Raw genomic sequence first — 19,303 nt, 5'->3', positions numbered from 1 at the left:
ACAGTGGTGGTGACTGGACGGAGGGGTCTGCGGGTTTGCCGCCACGGAGGCCAGTTCCTCGCACCCCTTCGCCATGTGTCCGAGCCCCATGGAGTCAGAGGGCCGCTTATAGGGGGATGCATGAGTCCTGCGGGGGTCAAGGGATGGTGTGGGCACGCCCCGGGCGAGAGAGGGCACCTGGGCCCCGAGAGGGCCCCCGGCAAAATCCCCAGGCCTGACCCCTTGGCTCCAGAGGCTTCCCCAGACTCCTGCTCCGGGCCGGTTCCTGCTCACCGGGGCCCTAATTCACCGCAGGTGAATGCCATTTGAAGAAACCAAGGACCGGAGGCCCTGATGCCTTCAAGGGGAGTGGGGTTCCTGCACTGGGGGACTGAGGTCCCAGCGGTCACAGTCCCTTCTCGAATAGTTTAGGCCAGATTGTAGAGAGTGGAAGCCGCTAGGTCCAAGTTTGCCACCTCGGTGCAGGTTGGGACGGTTTGAGCCAAAGCAAGACCCCAAGCAGTCCAGGCAGGGCCCAACCTGTGTCCCCCCTGGAGAACCCTTCCCTGGGCGTGGGTCCCGCCTTCCCAGGCCCCCTCCACATGGTGAGGAACCGAGGCCGGGGCCAGACACACCCTCAGGTCCCCAGGTCCTTCCTGGGCACTGGGCCTCAGTGGGGGCGGGAGAACTGCTGGGAAGCGTGGCCCGTGGGAAAATGCGTGGCCCTCGGGGTGGCAGGGAGGCCTTCCGTTTGCAGGGTGAAGAGTCAAGGACACTGGGAACCTGGCCTGATATCTCTAGGGTGGGGCACGTTGCCTGGAGGGAGGCTTGTGGGCCGGCGCCTGGGTGTGCAGGCGGGGGGCCCCGCTATAGACAGGAAACCAGCCAGCCCCGGCTCGGACAAAAGCCATCTCCTGGCGGCCTCCCCCCTGTTCTTCCATCCGTAAAGGGGGACCCCTTTACGGATGGAAGAACAGGGGGATCATCACAGTGGTGGTGACTGGACGGAGGGGTCTGCGGGTTTGGGGCCACGGAGGCCAGTTGCTCGCACCCCGGCTCCATGTGTCCGAGCCCCATGGAGGCAGAGAGCCGCTTATCGAGGGATGCATGAGTCCTGCGGGGAACAAGGGATGGTGTGGGCACGCCCCGAGCGAGAGAGGGCACCTGGGCCCCGAGAGGGCCCCCGGCAAAATCCCCAGGCCTGACCCCTTTGCTCCAGAGGCTTCCCCAGACTCCTGCTCCGGGCCGGTTCCTGCTCACCGGGGCCCTAATTCACCGCAGGTGAATGCCATTTGAAGAAACCAAGGACCGGAGGCCCTGATGCCTTCAAGGGGAGTGGGGTTCCTGCACTGGGGGACTGAGGTCCCAGCGGTCACAGTCCCTTCTCGAATAGTTTAGGCCAGATTGTAGAGAGTGGAAGCCGCTCGGTCCAAGTTTGCCACCTCGGTGCAGGTTGGGACGGTTTGAGCCAAAGCAAGACCCCAAGCAGTCCAGGCAGGGCCCAACCTGTGTCCCCCCTGGAGAACCCTTCCCTGGGCGTGGGTCCCGCCTTCCCAGGCCCCCTCCACATGGTGAGGAACCGAGGCCGGGGCCAGACACACCCTCAGGTCCCCAGGTCCTTCCTGGGCACTGGGCCTCAGTGGGGGCGGGAGAACTGCTGGGAAGCGTGGCCCATGGGAAAATGCGTGGCCCTCGGGGTGGCAGGGAGGCCTTCCGTTTGCAGGGTGAAGAGTCAAGGACACTGGGAACCTGGCCTGATATCTCTAGGGTGGGGCACGTTGCCCGGAGGGAGGCTTGTGGGCGGGCGCCTGGGTGTGCAGGCGGGGCCCCGCTATTGACAGGAAACCAGCCAGCCCCGGCTCGGACAAAAGCCATCTCCTGGCGGCCTCCCCCCTGTTCTTCCATCCATAAAGGGGTCCCCCTTTACGGATGGAAGAACAGGGGGATCTTCACAGTGGTGGTGACTGGACGGAGGGGTCTGCGGGTTTGGGGCCACGGAGGCCAGTTGCTCGCACCCTGGCCCCCTGTGTCTGAGCCCCATGGATGCAGAGGGCCGCTTATCGAGGGATGCAGGTGTCGTGCGGGGCTCAAGGGATCGCCTGGGCACGCCCCACGCAAGAGAGGGCACGTGAGGCCCGAGAGGGCCCCCGGCAAAATCCCCAGGCCTGACCCCTTGGCTCCAGAGGCATCCCCAGACTCCTGCCCAGGGACCTGTTCCTGCTCACCTGGGCCCTGATGCACCGCAGGTGAATGCCATTTGCGGACACCAAGGACCGGAGGCAGTGATGCCTTCAAGGGGAGGGTGGTTCCAGCTCTGGGAGACTGAGGTCGCAGCTGTCACAGTCCCTTTGCAAGTAGTTTAGGCCAGATTTTAGAGAGTGGAAGCCGCTCGGTCCAAGTATGCCACCACGGTGCCGGTTGGGGCGGTTGGAGCCAAAGCAAGATCCCTAGCAGTACAGGCGGGGCCCAACCTGTGTCCCCTATGGAGAACCCTTCCTTGGGCATGGGTTCCGTCTTCCCATCCCGCTTCCACATGGCGCGGAACCGAGGCCGGGGCCAGACACACCCTCAGGTCCCCAGATCCTTCCTGGGCACTAGGCCTCAGTGGGGGCGGGAGTACTGCTGGGAAGCGTGGCCCTTGGGAAAATGCGTGGCCCTCCGGGTGGCAGGGAGGCCTTCCGTTTGCAGGGTGAAGAGTCAAGGACACTGGGAACCTGGCCTGATATCTCTAGGGTGCGGCACGTTGCCCCGAGGGAGGCTTGTGGGCTGGCGCCTGGGTGTGCATGCGGGCCCCGCGTATTGACCCGAAACCAGCCAGCCCCGGCTCGGACAAAAGCCATCTCCTGGCGGCCTCCCCCCTGTTCTTCCATCCGTAAAGGGGGACCCCTTTACGGATGGAAGAACAGGGGGATCTTCACAGTGGTGGTGACTGGACGGAGGGGTCCGCGGGTTTGCCGCCACGGAGGCCAGTTCCTCGCACCCCTTCGCCATGTGTCCGAGCCCCATGGAGTCAGAGGGCCGCTTATAGGGGGATGCATGAGTCCTGCGGGGGTCAAGGGATGGTGTGGGCACGCCCCGGGCGAGAGAGGGTACCTGGGCCCCGAGAGGGCCCCCGGCAAAATCCCCAGGCCTGACCCCTTGGCTCCAGAGGCTTCCCCAGACTCCTGCTCCGGGCCGGTTCCTGCTCACCGGGGCCCTAATTCACCGCAGGTGAATGCCATTTGAAGAAACCAAGGACCGGAGGCCCTGATGCCTTCAAGGGGAGTGGGGTTCCTGCACTGGGGGAATGAGGTCCCAGCGGTCACAGTCCCTTCTCGAATAGTTTAGGCCAGATTGTAGAGAGTGGAAGCCGCTCGGTCCAAGTTTGCCACCTCGGTGCAGGTTGGGACGGTTTGAGCCAAAGCAAGACCCCAAGCAGTCCAGGCAGGGCCCAACCTGTGTCCCCCCTGGAGAACCCTTCCCTGGGCATGGGTCCCGCCTTCCCAGGCCCCCTCCACATGGTGAGGAACCGAGGCCGGGGCCAGACACACCCTCAGGTCCCCAGGTCCTTCCTGGGCACTGGGCCTCAGTGGGGGCGGGAGAACTGCTGGGAAGCGTGGCCCATGGGAAAATGCGTGGCCCTCGGGGTGGCAGGGAGGCCTTCCGTTTGCAGGGTGAAGAGTCAAGGACACTGGGAACCTGGCCTGATATCTCTAGGGTGGGGCACGTTGCCCGGAGGGAGGCTTGTGGGCGGGCGCCTGGGTGTGCAGGCGGGGCCCCGCTATTGACAGGAAACCAGCCAGCCCCGGCTCGGACAAAAGCCATCTCCTGGCGGCCTCCCCCCTGTTCTTCCATCCGTAAAGGGGTCCCCCTTTACGGATGGAAGAACAGGGGGATCTTCACAGTGGTGGTGACTGGACGGAGGGGTCTGCGGGTTTGGGGCCACGGAGGCCAGTTGCTCGCACCCTGGCCCCCTGTGTCTGAGCCCCATGGATGCAGAGGGCCGCTTATCGAGGGATGCAGGTGTCGTGCGGGGCTCAAGGGATCGCCTGGGCACGCCCCACGCAAGAGAGGGCACCTGAGGCCCGAGAGGGCCCCCGGCAAAATCCCCAGGCCTGACCCCTTGGCTCCAGAGGCTTCCCCAGACTCCTGCCCAGGGACCTGTTCCTGCTCACCTGGGTCCTGATGCACCGCAGGTGAATGCCATTTGCGGACACCAAGGACCGGAGGCAGTGATGCCTTCAAGGGGAGGGTGGTTCCAGCTCTGGGAGACTGAGGTCGCAGCTGTCACAGTCCCTTTGCAAGTAGTTTAGGCCAGATTTTAGAGAGTGGAAGCCGCTCGGTCCAAGTATGCCACCACGGTGCCGGTTGGGGCGGTTGGAGCCAAAGCAAGATCCCTAGCAGTACAGGCGGGGCCCAACCTGTGTCCCCTATGGAGAACCCTTCCTTGGGCATGGGTTCCGTCTTCCCATCCCCCTTCCACATGGCGCGGAACCGAGGCCGGGGCCAGACACACCCTCAGGTCCCCAGATCCTTCCTGGGCACTAGGCCTCAGTGGGGGCGGGAGAACTGCTGGGAAGCGTGGCCCTTGGGAAAATGCGTGGCCCTCCGGGTGGCAGGGAGGCCTTCCGTTTGCAGGGTGAAGACTCAAGGACACTGGGAACCTGGCCTGATATCTCTAGGGTGCGGCACGTTGCCCCGAGGGAGGCTTGAGGGCTGGCGCCTGGGTGTGCATGCGGGCCCCGCGTATTGACCCGAAACCAGCCAGCCCCGGCTCGGACAAAAGCCATCTCCTGGCGGCCTCCCCCCTGTTCTTCCATCCGTAAAGGGGGACCCCTTTACGGATGGAAGAACAGGGGGATCATCACAGTGGTGGTGACTGGACGGAGGGGTCTGCGGGTTTGACGCCACGGAGGCCAGTTGCTCGCACCCCGGCTCCATGTGTCCGAGCCCCATGGAGGCAGAGAGCCGCTTATCGAGGGATGCATGAGTCCTGCGGGGAACAAGGGATGGTGTGGGCACGCACCGAGCGAGAGAGGGCACCTGGGCCCCGAGAGGGCCCCCGGCAAAATCCCCAGGCCTGACCCCTTGGCTCCAGAGGCTTCCCCAGACTCCTGCTCCGGGCCGGTTCCTGCTCACCGGGGCCCTAATTCACCGCAGGTGAATGCCATTTGAAGAAACCAAGGACCGGAGGCCCTGATGCCTTCAAGGGGAGTGGGGTTCCTGCACTGGGGGACTGAGGTCCCAGCGGTCACAGTCCCTTCTCGAATAGTTTAGGCCAGATTGTAGAGAGTGGAAGCCGCTCGGTCCAAGTTTGCCACCTCGGTGCAGGTTGGGACGGTTTGAGCCAAAGCAAGACCCCAAGCAGTCCAGGCAGGGCCCAACCTGTGTCCCCCCTGGAGAACCCTTCCCTGGGCGTGGGTCCCGCCTTCCCAGGCCCCCTCCACATGGTGAGGAACCGAGGCCGGGGCCAGACACACCCTCAGGTCCCCAGGTCCTTCCTGGGCACTGGGCCTCAGTGGGGGCGGGAGAACTGCTGGGAAGCGTGGCCCATGGGAAAATGCGTGGCCCTCGGGGTGGCAGGGAGGCCTTCCGTTTGCAGGGTGAAGAGTCAAGGACACTGGGAACCTGGCCTGATATCTCTAGGGTGGGGCACGTTGCCCGGAGGGAGGCTTGTGGGCGGGCGCCTGGGTGTGCAGGCGGGGCCCCGCTATTGACAGGAAACCAGCCAGCCCCGGCTCGGACAAAAGCCATCTCCTGGCGGCCTCCCCCCTGTTCTTCCATCCGTAAAGGGGTCCCCCTTTACGGATGGAAGAACAGGGGGATCTTCACAGTGGTGGTGACTGGACGGAGGGGTCTGCGGGTTTGGGGCCACGGAGGCCAGTTGCTCGCACCCTGGCCCCCTGTGTCTGAGCCCCATGGATGCAGAGGGCCGCTTATCGAGGGATGCAGGTGTCGTGCGGGGCTCAAGGGATCGCCTGGGCACGCCCCACGCAAGAGAGGGCACCTGAGGCCCGAGAGGGCCCCCGGCAAAATCCCCAGGCCTGACCCCTTGGCTCCAGAGGCTTCCCCAGACTCCTGCCCAGGGACCTGTTCCTGCTCACCTGGGCCCTGATGCACCGCAGGTGAATGCCATTTGCGGACACCAAGGACCGGAGGCAGTGATGCCTTCAAGGGGAGGGTGGTTCCAGCTCTGGGAGACTGAGGTCGCAGCTGTCACAGTCCCTTTGCAAGTAGTTTAGGCCAGATTTTAGAGAGTGGAAGCCGCTCGGTCCAAGTATGCCACCACGGTGCCGGTTGGGGCGGTTGGAGCCAAAGCAAGATCCCTAGCAGTACAGGCGGGGCCCAACCTGTGTCCCCTATGGAGAACCCTTCCTTGGGCATGGGTTCCGTCTTCCCATCCCCCTTCCACATGGCGCGGAACCGAGGCCGGGGCCAGACACACCCTCAGGTCCCCAGATCCTTCCTGGGCACTAGGCCTCAGTGGGGGCGGGAGAACTGCTGGGAAGCGTGGCCCTTGGGAAAATGCGTGGCCCTCCGGGTGGCAGGGAGGCCTTCCGTTTGCAGGGTGAAGAGTCAAGGACACTGGGAACCTGGCCTGATATCTCTAGGGTGCGGCACGTTGCCCCGAGGGAGGCTTGTGGGCTGGCGCCTGGGTGTGCATGCGGGCCCCGCGTATTGACCCGAAACCAGCCAGCCCCGGCTCGGACAAAAGCCATCTCCTGGCGGCCTCCCCCCTGTTCTTCCATCCGTAAAGGGGGACCCCTTTACGGATGGAAGAACAGGGGGATCTTCACAGTGGTGGTGACTGGACGGAGGGGTCTGCGGGTTTGCCGCCACGGAGGCCAGTTCCTCGCACCCCTTCGCCATGTGTCCGAGCCCCATGGAGTCAGAGGGCCGCTTATAGGGGGATGCATGAGTCCTGCGGGGGTCAAGGGATGGTGTGGGCACGCCCCGGGCGAGAGAGGGCACCTGGGCCCCGAGAGGGCCCCCGGCAAAATCCCCAGGCCTGACCCCTTGGCTCCAGAGGCTTCCCCAGACTCCTGCTCCGGGCCGGTTCCTGCTCACCGGGGCCCTAATTCACCGCAGGTGAATGCCATTTGAAGAAACCAAGGACCGGAGGCCCTGATGCCTTCAAGGGGAGTGGGGTTCCTGCACTGGGGGACTGAGGTCCCAGCAGTCACAGTCCCTTCTCGAATAGTTTAGGCCAGATTGTAGAGAGTGGAAGCCGCTCGGTCCAAGTTTGCCACCTCGGTGCAGGTTGGGACGGTTTGAGCCAAAGCAAGACCCCAAGCAGTCCAGGCAGGGCCCAACCTGTGTCCCCCCTGGAGAACCCTTCCCTGGGCATGGGTCCCGCCTTCCCAGGCCCCCTCCACATGGTGAGGAACCGAGGCCGGGGCCAGACACACCCTCAGGTCCCCAGGTCCTTCCTGGGCACTGGGCCTCAGTGGGGGCGGGAGAACTGCTGGGAAGCGTGGCCCGTGGGAAAATGCGTGGCCCTCGGGGTGGCAGGGAGGCCTTCCGTTTGCAGGGTGAAGAGTCAAGGACACTGGGAACCTGGCCTGATATCTCTAGGGTGGGGCACGTTGCCTGGAGGGAGGCTTGTGGGCCGGCGCCTGGGTGTGCAGGCGGGGGGCCCCGCTATAGACAGGAAACCAGCCAGCCCCGGCTCGGACAAAAGCCATCTCCTGGCGGCCTCCCCCCTGTTCTTCCATCCGTAAAGGGGGACCCCTTTACGGATGGAAGAACAGGGGGATCATCACAGTGGTGGTGACTGGACGGAGGGGTCTGCGGGTTTGGGGCCACGGAGGCCAGTTGCTCGCACCCCGGCTCCATGTGTCCGAGCCCCATGGAGGCAGAGAGCCGCTTATCGAGGGATGCATGAGTCCTGCGGGGAACAAGGGATGGTGTGGGCACGCCCCGAGCGAGAGAGGGCACCTGGGCCCCGAGAGGGCCCCCGGCAAAATCCCCAGGCCTGACCCCTTGGCTCCAGAGGCTTCCCCAGACTCCTGCTCCGGGCCGGTTCCTGCTCACCGGGGCCCTAATTCACCGCAGGTGAATGCCATTTGAAGAAACCAAGGACCGGAGGCCCTGATGCCTTCAAGGGGAGTGGGGTTCCTGCACTGGGGGACTGAGGTCCCAGCAGTCACAGTCCCTTCTCGAATAGTTTAGGCCAGATTGTAGAGAGTGGAAGCCGCTCGGTCCAAGTTTGCCACCTCGGTGCAGGTTGGGACGGTTTGAGCCAAAGCAAGACCCCAAGCAGTCCAGGCAGGGCCCAACCTGTGTCCCCCCTGGAGAACCCTTCCCTGGGCGTGGGTCCCGCCTTCCCAGGCCCCCTCCACATGGTGAGGAACCGAGGCCGGGGCCAGACACACCCTCAGGTCCCCAGGTCCTTCCTGGGCACTGGGCCTCAGTGGGGGCGGGAGAACTGCTGGGAAACGTGGCCCGTGGGAAAATGCGTGGCCCTCGGGGTGGCAGGGAGGCCTTCCGTTTGCAGGGTGAAGAGTCAAGGACACTGGGAACCTGGCCTGATATCTCTAGGGTGGGGCACGTTGCCCGGAGGGAGGCTTGTGGGCCGGCGCCTGGGTGTGCAGGCGGGGCCCCGCTATTGACAGGAAACCAGCCAGCCCCGGCTCGGACAAAAGCCATCTCCTGGCGGCCTCCCCCCTGTTCTTCCATCCGTAAAGGGGTCCCCCTTTACGGATGGAAGAACAGGGGGATCTTCACAGTGGTGGTGACTGGACGGAGGGGTCTGCGGATTTGGGTCCACGGAGGCCAGTTGCTCGCACCCTGGCCCCCTGTGTCTGAGCCCCATGGATGCAGAGGGCCGCTTATCGAGGGATGCAGGTGTCGTGCGGGGCTCAAGGGATCGCCTGGGCACGCCCCACGCAAGAGAGGGCACCTGAGGCCCGAGAGGGCCCCCGGCAAAATCCCCAGGCCTGACCCCTTGGCTCCAGAGGCTTCCCCAGACTCCTGCCCAGGGACCTGTTCCTGCTCACCTGGGCCCTGATGCACCGCAGGTGAATGCCATTTGCGGACACCAAGGATCGGAGGCAGTGATGCCTTCAAGGGGAGGGTGGTTCCAGCTCTGGGAGACTGAGGTCGCAGCTGTCACAGTCCCTTTGCAAGTAGTTTAGGCCAGATTTTAGAGAGTGGAAGCCGCTCGGTCCAAGTATGCCACCACGGTGCCGGTTGGGGCGGTTGGAGCCAAAGCAAGATCCCTAGCAGTACAGGCGGGGCCCAACCTGTGTCCCCTATGGAGAACCCTTCCTTGGGCATGGGTTCCGTCTTCCCATCCCCCTTCCACATGGCGCGGAACCGAGGCCGGGGCCAGACACACCCTCAGGTCCCCAGATCCTTCCTGGGAACTAGGCCTCAGTGGGGGCGAGAGAACTGCTGGGAAGCGTGGCCCTTGGGAAAATGCGTGGCCCTCCGGGTGGCAGGGAGGCCTTCCGTTTGCAGGGTGAAGAGTCAAGGACACTGGGAACCTGGCCTGATATCTCTAGGGTGCGGCACGTTGCCCCGAGGGAGGCTTGAGGGCTGGCGCCTGGGTGTGCATGCGGGCCCCGCGTATTGACCCGAAACCAGCCAGCCCCGGCTCGGACAAAAGCCATCTCCTGGCGGCCTCCCCCCTGTTCTTCCATCCGTAAAGGGGGACCCCTTTACGGATGGAAGAACAGGGGGATCTTCACAGTGGTGGTGACTGGACGGAGGGGTCTGCGGGTTTGCCGCCACGGAGGCCAGTTCCTCGCACCCCTTCGCCATGTGTCCGAGCCCCATGGAGTCAGAGGGCCGCTTATAGGGGGATGCATGAGTCCTGCGGGGGTCAAGGGATGGTGTGGGCACGCCCCGGGCGAGAGAGGGCACCTGGGCCCCGAGAGGGCCCCCGGCAAAATCCCCAGGCCTGACCCCTTGGCTCCAGAGGCTTCCCCAGACTCCTGCTCCGGGCCGGTTCCTGCTCACCGGGGCCCTAATTCACCGCAGGTGAATGCCATTTGAAGAAACCAAGGACCGGAGGCCCTGATGCCTTCAAGGGGAGTGGGGTTCCTGCACTGGGGGACTGAGGTCCCAGCGGTCACAGTCCCTTCTCGAATAGTTTAGGCCAGATTGTAGAGAGTGGAAGCCGCTCGGTCCAAGTTTGCCACCTCGGTGCAGGTTGGGACGGTTTGAGCCAAAGCAAGACCCCAAGCAGTCCAGGCAGGGCCCAACCTGTGTCCCCCCTGGAGAACCCTTCCCTGGGCGTGGGTCCCGCCTTCCCAGGCCCCCTCCACATGGTGAGGAACCGAGGCCGGGGCCAGACACACCCTCAGGTCCCTAGATCCTTCCTGGGCACTAGGCCTCAGTGGGGGCGGGAGAACTGCTGGGAAGCGTGGCCCTTGGGAAAATGCGTGGCCCTCGGGGTGGCAGCGAGGCCTTCCGTTTGCAGGGTGAAGAGTCAAGGACACTGGGAACCTGGCCTGATATCTCTAGGGTGCGGCACGTTGCCCCGAGGGAGGCTTGTGGGCTGGCGCCTGGGTGTGCATGCGGGCCCCGCGTATTGACCCGAAACCAGCCAGCCCCGGCTCGGACAAAAGCCATCTCCTGGCGGCCTCCCCCCTGTTCTTCCATCCGTAAAGGGGGACCCCTTTACGGATGGAAGAACAGGGGGATCTTCACAGTGGTGGTGACTGGACGGAGGGGTCTGCGGGTTTGCCGCCACGGAGGCCAGCTCCTCGCACCCCTTCGCCATGTGTCCGAGCCCCATGGAGTCAGAGGGCCGCTTATAGGGGGATGCATGAGTCCTGCGGGGGTCAAGGGATGGTGTGGGCACGCCCCGGGCGAGAGAGGGCACCTGGGCCCCGAGAGGGCCCCCGGCAAAATCCCCAGGCCTGACCCCTTGGCTCCAGAGGCTTCCCCAGACTCCTGCTCCGGGCCGGTTCCTGCTCACCGGGGCCCTAATTCACCGCAGGTGAATGCCATTTGAAGAAACCAAGGACCGGAGGCCCTGATGCCTTCAAGGGGAGTGGGGTTCCTGCACTGGGGGACTGAGGTCCCAGCGGTCACAGTCCCTTCTCGAATAGTTTAGGCCAGATTGTAGAGAGTGGAAGCCGCTCGGTCCAAGTTTGCCACCTCGGTGCAGGTTGGGATGGTTTGAGCCAAAGCAAAACCCCAAGCAGTCCAGGCAGGGCCCAACCTGTGTCCCCCCTGGAGAACCCTTCCCTGGGCGTGGGTCCCGCCTTCCCAGGCCCCCTCCACATGGTGAGGAACCGAGGCCGGGGCCAGACACACCCTCAGGTCCCCAGGTCCTTCCTGGGCACTGGGCCTCAGTGGGGGCGGGAGAACTGCTGGGAAGCGTGGCCCGTGGGAAAATGCGTGGCCCTCGGGGTGGCAGGGAGGCCTTCCGTTTGCAGGGTGAAGAGTCAAGGACACTGGGAACCTGGCCTGATATCTCTAGGGTGGGGCACGTTGCCTGGAGGGAGGCTTGTGGGCCGGCGCCTGGGTGTGCAGGCGGGGGGCCCCGCTATAGACAGGAAACCAGCCAGCCCCGGCTCGGACAAAAGCCATCTCCTGGCGGCCTCCCCCCTGTTCTTCCATCCGTAAAGGGGGACCCCTTTACGGATGGAAGAACAGGGGGATCATCACAGTGGTGGTGACTGGACGGAGGGGTCTGCGGGTTTGGGGCCACGGAGGCCAGTTGCTCGCACCCCGGCTCCATGTGTCCAAGCCCCATGGAGGCAGAGAGCCGCTTATCGAGGGATGCATGAGTCCTGCGGGGAACAAGGGATGGTGTGGGCACGCCCCGAGCGAGAGAGGGCACCTGGGCCCCGAGAGGGCCCCCGGCAAAATCCCCAGGCCTGACCCCTTGGCTCCAGAGGCTTCCCCAGACTCCTGCTCCGGGCCGGTTCCTGCTCACCGGGGCCCTAATTCACCGCAGGTGAATGCCATTTGAAGAAACCAAGGACCGGAGGCCCTGATGCCTTCAAGGGGAGTGGGGTTAATGCACTGGGGGACTGAGGTCCCAGCGGTCACAGTCCCTTCTCGAATAGTTTAGGCCAGATTGTACGGAGTGGAAGCCGCTCGGTCCAAGTTTGCCACCTCGGTGCAGGTTGGGACGGTTTGAGCCAAAGCAAGACCCCAAGCAGTCCAGGCAGGGCCCAACCTGTGTCCCCCCTGGAGAACCCTTCCCTGGGCGTGGGTCCCGCCTTCCCAGGCCCCCTCCACATGGTGAGGAACCGAGGCCGGGGCCAGACACACCCTCAGGTCCCCAGGTCCTTCCTGGGCACTGGGCCTCAGTGGGGGCGGGAGAACTGCTGGGAAGCGTGGCCCATGGGAAAATGCGTGGCCCTCGGGGTGGCAGGGAGGCCTTCCGTTTGCAGGGTGAAGAGTCAAGGACACTGGGAACCTGGCCTGATATCTCTAGGGTGGGGCACGTTGCCCGGAGGGAGGCTTGTGGGCGGGCGCCTGGGTGTGCAGGCGGGGCCCCGCTATTGACAGGAAACCAGCCAGCCCCGGCTCGGACAAAAGCCATCTCCTGGCGGCCTCCCCCCTGTTCTTCCATCCATAAAGGGGTCCCCCTTTACGGATGGAAGAACAGGGGGATCTTCACAGTGGTGGTGACTGGACGGAGGGGTCTGCGGGTTTGGGGCCACGGAGGCCAGTTGCTCGCACCCTGGCCCCCTGTGTCTGAGCCCCATGGATGCAGAGGGCCGCTTATCGAGGGATGCAGGTGTCGTGCGGGGCTCAAGGGATCGCCTGGGCACGCCCCACGCAAGAGAGGGCACGTGAGGCCCGAGAGGGCCCCCGGCAAAATCCCCAGGCCTGACCCCTTGGCTCCAGAGGCATCCCCAGACTCCTGCCCAGGGACCTGTTCCTGCTCACCTGGGCCCTGATGCACCGCAGGTGAATGCCATTTGCGGACACCAAGGACCGGAGGCAGTGATGCCTTCAAGGGGAGGGTGGTTCCAGCTCTGGGAGACTGAGGTCGCAGCTGTCACAGTCCCTTTGCAAGTAGTTTAGGCCAGATTTTAGAGAGTGGAAGCCGCTCGGTCCAAGTATGCCACCACGGTGCCGGTTGGGGCGGTTGGAGCCAAAGCAAGATCCCTAGCAGTACAGGCGGGGCCCAACCTGTGTCCCCTATGGAGAACCCTTCCTTGGGCATGGGTTCCGTCTTCCCATCCCGCTTCCACATGGCGCGGAACCGAGGCCGGGGCCAGACACACCCTCAGGTCCCCAGATCCTTCCTGGGCACTAGGCCTCAGTGGGGGCGGGAGAACTGCTGGGAAGCGTGGCCCTTGGGAAAATGCGTGGCCCTCCGGGTGGCAGGGAGGCCTTCCGTTTGCAGGGTGAAGAGTCAAGGACACTGGGAACCTGGCCTGATATCTCTAGGGTGCGGCACGTTGCCCCGAGGGAGGCTTGTGGGCTGGCGCCTGGGTGTGCATGCGGGCCCCGCGTATTGACCCGAAACCAGCCAGCCCCGGCTCGGACAAAAGCCATCTCCTGGCGGCCTCCCCCCTGTTCTTCCATCCGTAAAGGGGGACCCCTTTACGGATGGAAGAACAGGGGGATCTTCACAGTGGTGGTGACTGGACGGAGGGGTCCGCGGGTTTGCCGCCACGGAGGCCAGTTCCTCGCACCCCTTCGCCATGTGTCCGAGCCCCATGGAGTCAGAGGGCCGCTTATAGGGGGATGCATGAGTCCTGCGGGGGTCAAGGGATGGTGTGGGCACGCCCCGGGCGAGAGAGGGTACCTGGGCCCCGAGAGGGCCCCCGGCAAAATCCCCAGGCCTGACCCCTTGGCTCCAGAGGCTTCCCCAGACTCCTGCTCCGGGCCGGTTCCTGCTCACCGGGGCCCTAATTCACCGCAGGTGAATGCCATTTGAAGAAACCAAGGACCGGAGGCCCTGATGCCTTCAAGGGGAGTGGGGTTCCTGCACTGGGGGAATGAGGTCCCAGCGGTCACAGTCCCTTCTCGAATAGTTTAGGCCAGATTGTAGAGAGTGGAAGCCGCTCGGTCCAAGTTTGCCACCTCGGTGCAGGTTGGGACGGTTTGAGCCAAAGCAAGACCCCAAGCAGTCCAGGCAGGGCCCAACCTGTGTCCCCCCTGGAGAACCCTTCCCTGGGCATGGGTCCCGCCTTCCCAGGCCCCCTCCACATGGTGAGGAACCGAGGCCGGGGCCAGACACACCCTCAGGTCCCCAGGTCCTTCCTGGGCACTGGGCCTCAGTGGGGGCGGGAGAACTGCTGGGAAGCGTGGCCCGTGGGAAAATGCGTGGCCCTCGGGGTGGCAGGGAGGCCTTCCGTTTGCAGGGTGAAGAGTCAAGGACACTGGGAACCTGGCCTGATATCTCTAGGGTGGGGCACGTTGCCTGGAGGGAGGCTTGTGGGCCGGCGCCTGGGTGTGCAGGCGGGGGCCCCGCTATAGACAGGAAACCAGCCAGCCCCGGCTCGGACAAAAGCCATCCTGGCGGCCTCCCCCCTGTTCTTCCATCCGTAAAGGGGGACCCCTTTACGGATGGAAGAACAGGGGGATCTTCACAGTGGTGGTGACTGGACGGAGGGGTCTGCGGGTTTGGGGCCACGGAGGCCAGTTGCTCGCACCCCGGCTCCATGTGTCCGAGCCCCATGGAGGCAGAGAGCCGCTTATCGAGGGATGCATGAGTCCTGCGGGGAACAAGGGATGGTGTGGGCACGCCCCGGGCGAGAGAGGGCACCTGGGCCCCGAGAGGGCCCCCGGCAAAATCCCCAGGCCTGACCCCTTGGCTCCAGAGGCTTCCCCAGACTCCTGCTCCGGGCCGGTTCCTGCTCACCGGGGCCCTAATTCACCGCAGGTGAATGCCATTTGAAGAAACCAAGGACCGGAGGCCCTGATGCCTTCAAGGGGAGTGGGGTTCCTGCACTGGGGGACTGAGGTCCCAGCGGTCACAGTCCCTTCTCGAATAGTTTAGGCCAGATTGTAGAGAGTGGAAGCCGCTCGGTCCAAGTTTGCCACCTCGGTGCAGGTTGGGACGGTTTGAGCCAAAGCAAGACCCCAAGCAGTCCAGGCAGGGCCCAACCTGTGTCCCCCCTGGAGAACCCTTCCCTGGGCGTGGGTCCCGCCTTCCCAGGCCCCCTCCACATGGTGAGGAACCGAGGCCGGGGCCAGACACACCCTCAGGTCCCCAGGTCCTTCCTGGGCACTGGGCCTCAGTGGGGGCGGGAGAACTGCTGGGAAGCGTGGCCCATGGGAAAATGCGTGGCCCTCGGGGTGGCAGGGAGGCCTTCCGTTTGCAGGGTGAAGAGTCAAGGACACTGGGAACCTGGCCTGATATCTCTAGGGTGGGGCACGTTGCCCGGAGGGAGGCTTGTGGGCGGGCGCCTGGGTGTGCAGGCGGGGCCCCGCTATTGACAGGAAACCAGCCAGCCCCGGCTCGGACAAAAGCCATCTCCTGGCGGCCTCCCCCCTGTTCTTCCATCCGTAAAGGGGTCCCCCTTTACGGATGGAAGAACAGGGGGATCTTCACAGTGGTGGTGACTGGACGGAGGGGTCTGCGGGTTTGGGGCCACGGAGGCCAGTTGCTCGCACCCTGGCCCCCTGTGTCTGAGCCCCATGGATGCAGAGGGCCGCTTATCGAGGGATGCAGGTGTCGTGCGGGGCTCAAGGGATCGCCTGGGCACGCCCCACGCAAGAGAGGGCACCTGAGGCCCGAGAGGGCCCCCGGCAAAATCCCCAGGCCTGACCCCTTGGCTCCAGAGGCTTCCCCAGACTCCTGCCCAGGGACCTGTTCCTGCTCACCTGGGCCCTGATGCACCGCAGGTGAATGCCATTTGCGGACACCAAGGACCGGAGGCAGTGATGCCTTCAAGGGGAGGGTGGTTCCAGCTCTGGGAGACTGAGGTCGCAGCTGTCACAGTCCCGTTGCAAGTAGTTTAGGCCAGATTTTAGAGAGTGGAAGCCGCTCGGTCCAAGTATGCCACCACGGTGCCGGTTGGGGCGGTAGGAGCCAAAGCAAGATCCCTAGCAGTACAGGCGGGGCCCAACCTGTGTCCCCTACGGAGAACCCTTCCTTGGGCATGGGTTCCGTCTTCCCATCCCGCTACCACATGGCGCGGAACCGAGGCCGGGGCCAGACACACCCTCAGGTCCCCAGATCCTTCCTGGGCACTAGGCCTCAGTGTGGGCGGGAGAACTGCTGGGAAGCGTGGCCCTTGGGAAAATGCGTGGCCCTCCGGGTGGCAGGGAGGCCTTCCGTTTGCAGGGTGAAGAGTCAAGGACACTGGGAACCTGGCCTGATATCTCTAGGGTGGGGCACGTTGCCCGGAGGGAGGCTTGTGGGCGGGCGCCTGGGTGTGCAGGCGGGGCCCCGCTATTGACAGGAAACCAGCCAGCCCCGGCTCGGACAAAAGCCATCTCCTGGCGGCCTCCCCCCTGTTCTTCCATCCGTAAAGGGGTCCCCCTTTACGGATGGAAGAACAGGGGGATCTTCACAGTGGTGGTGACTGGACGGAGGGGTCTGCGGGTTTGGGGCCACGGAGGCCAGTTGCTCGCACCCTGGCCCCCTGTGTCTGAGCCCCATGGATGCAGAGGGCCGCTTATCGAGGGATGCAGGTGTCGTGCGGGGCTCAAGGGATCGCCTGGGCACGCCCCACGCAAGAGAGGGCACGTGAGGCCCGAGAGGGCCCCCGGCAAAATCCCCAGGCCTGACCCCTTGGCTCCAGAGGCATCCCCAGACTCCTGCCCAGGGACCTGTTCCTGCTCACCTGGGCCCTGATGCACCGCAGGTGAATGCCATTTGCGGACACCAAGGACCGGAGGCAGTGATGCCTTCAAGGGGAGGGTGGTTCCAGCTCTGGGAGACTGAGGTCGCAGCTGTCACAGTCCCTTTGCAAGTAGTTTAGGCCAGATTTTAGAGAGTGGAAGCCGCTCGGTCCAAGTATGCCACCACGGTGCCGGTTGGGGCGGTTGGAGCCAAAGCAAGATCCCTAGCAGTACAGGCGGGGCCCAACCTGTGTCCCCTATGGAGAACCCTTCCTTGGGCATGGGTTCCGTCTTCCCATCCCGCTTCCACATGGCGCGGAACCGAGGCCGGGGCCAGACACACCCTCAGGTCCCCAGATCCTTCCTGGGCACTAGGCCTCAGTGGGGGCGGGAGAACTGCTGGGAAGCGTGGCCCTTGGGAAAATGCGTGGCCCTCCGGGTGGCAGGGAGGCCTTCCGTTTGCAGGGTGAAGAGTCAAGGACACTGGGAACCTGGCCTGATATCTCTAGGGTGCGGCACGTTGCCCCGAGGGAGGCTTGTGGGCTGGCGCCTGGGTGTGCATGCGGGCCCCGCGTATTGACCCGAAACCAGCCAGCCCCGGCTCGGACAAAAGCCATCTCCTGGCGGCCTCCCCCCTGTTCTTCCATCCGTAAAGGGGGACCCCTTTACGGATGGAAGAACAGGGGGATCTTCACAGTGGTGGTGACTGGACGGAGGGGTCCGCGGGTTTGCCGCCACGGAGGCCAGTTCCTCGCACCCCTTCGCCATGTGTCCGAGCCCCATGGAGTCAGAGGGCCGCTTATAGGGGGATGCATGAGTCCTGCGGGGGTCAAGGGATGGTGTGGGCACGCCCCGGGCGAGAGAGGGTACCTGGGCCCCGAGAGGGCCCCCGGCAAAATCCCCAGGCCTGACCCCTTGGCTCCAGAGGCTTCCCCAGACTCCTGCTCCGGGCCGGTTCCTGCTCACCGGGGCCCTAATTCACCGCAGGTGAATGCCATTTGAAGAAACCAAGGACCGGAGGCCCTGATGCCTTCAAGGGGAGTGGGGTTCCTGCACTGGGGGAATGAGGTCCCAGCGGTCACAGTCCCTTCTCGAATAGTTTAGGCCAGATTGTAGAGAGTGGAAGCCGCTCGGTCCAAGTTTGCCACCTCGGTGCAGGTTGGGACGGTTTGAGCCAAAGCAAGACCCCAAGCAGTCCAGGCAGGGCCCAACCTGTGTCCCCCCTGGAGAACCCTTCCCTGGGCATGGGTCCCGCCTTCCCAGGCCCCCTCCACATGGTGAGGAACCGAGGCCGGGGCCAGACACACCCTCAGGTCCCCAGGTCCTTCCTGGGCACTGGGCCTCAGTGGGGGCGGGAGAACTGCTGGGAAGCGTGGCCCGTGGGAAAATGCGTGGCCCTCGGGGTGGCAGGGAGGCCTTCCGTTTGCAGGGTGAAGAGTCAAGGACACTGGGAACCTGGCCTGATATCTCTAGGGTGGGGCACGTTGCCTGGAGGGAGGCTTGTGGGCCGGCGCCTGGGTGTGCAGGCGGGGGCCCCGCTATAGACAGGAAACCAGCCAGCCCCGGCTCGGACAAAAGCCATCCTGGCGGCCTCCCCCCTGTTCTTCCATCCGTAAAGGGGGACCCCTTTACGGATGGAAGAACAGGGGGATCTTCACAGTGGTGGTGACTGGACGGAGGGGTCTGCGGGTTTGGGGCCACGGAGGCCAGTTGCTCGCACCCCGGCTCCATGTGTCCGAGCCCCATGGAGGCAGAGAGCCGCTTATCGAGGGATGCATGAGTCCTGCGGGGAACAAGGGATGGTGTGGGCACGCCCCGGGCGAGAGAGGGCACCTGGGCCCCGAGAGGGCCCCCGGCAAAATCCCCAGGCCTGACCCCTTGGCTCCAGAGGCTTCCCCAGACTCCTGCTCCGGGCCGGTTCCTGCTCACCGGGGCCCTAATTCACCGCAGGTGAATGCCATTTGAAGAAACCAAGGACCGGAGGCCCTGATGCCTTCAAGGGGAGTGGGGTTCCTGCACTGGGGGACTGAGGTCCCAGCGGTCACAGTCCCTTCTCGAATAGTTTAGGCCAGATTGTAGAGAGTGGAAGCCGCTCGGTCCAAGTTTGCCACCTCGGTGCAGGTTGGGACGGTTTGAGCCAAAGCAAGACCCCAAGCAGTCCAGGCAGGGCCCAACCTGTGTCCCCCCTGGAGAACCCTTCCCTGGGCGTGGGTCCCGCCTTCCCAGGCCCCCTCCACATGGTGAGGAACCGAGGCCGGGGCCAGACACACCCTCAGGTCCCCAGGTCCTTCCTGGGCACTGGGCCTCAGTGGGGGCGGGAGAACTGCTGGGAAGCGTGGCCCATGGGAAAATGCGTGGCCCTCGGGGTGGCAGGGAGGCCTTCCGTTTGCAGGGTGAAGAGTCAAGGACACTGGGAACCTGGCCTGATATCTCTAGGGTGGGGCACGTTGCCCGGAGGGAGGCTTGTGGGCGGGCGCCTGGGTGTGCAGGCGGGGCCCCGCTATTGACAGGAAACCAGCCAGCCCCGGCTCGGACAAAAGCCATCTCCTGGCGGCCTCCCCCCTGTTCTTCCATCCGTAAAGGGGTCCCCCTTTACGGATGGAAGAACAGGGGGATCTTCACAGTGGTGGTG

The sequence above is a fragment of the Desmodus rotundus genome, chromosome 6 (assembly GCF_022682495.2).
Source record: "Desmodus rotundus isolate HL8 chromosome 6, HLdesRot8A.1, whole genome shotgun sequence".
NCBI lineage: Eukaryota > Metazoa > Chordata > Mammalia > Chiroptera > Phyllostomidae > Desmodus > Desmodus rotundus.
The sequence above is the reverse complement of the archived record's forward strand: the minus strand, read 5'-3'. Positions refer to the sequence as shown.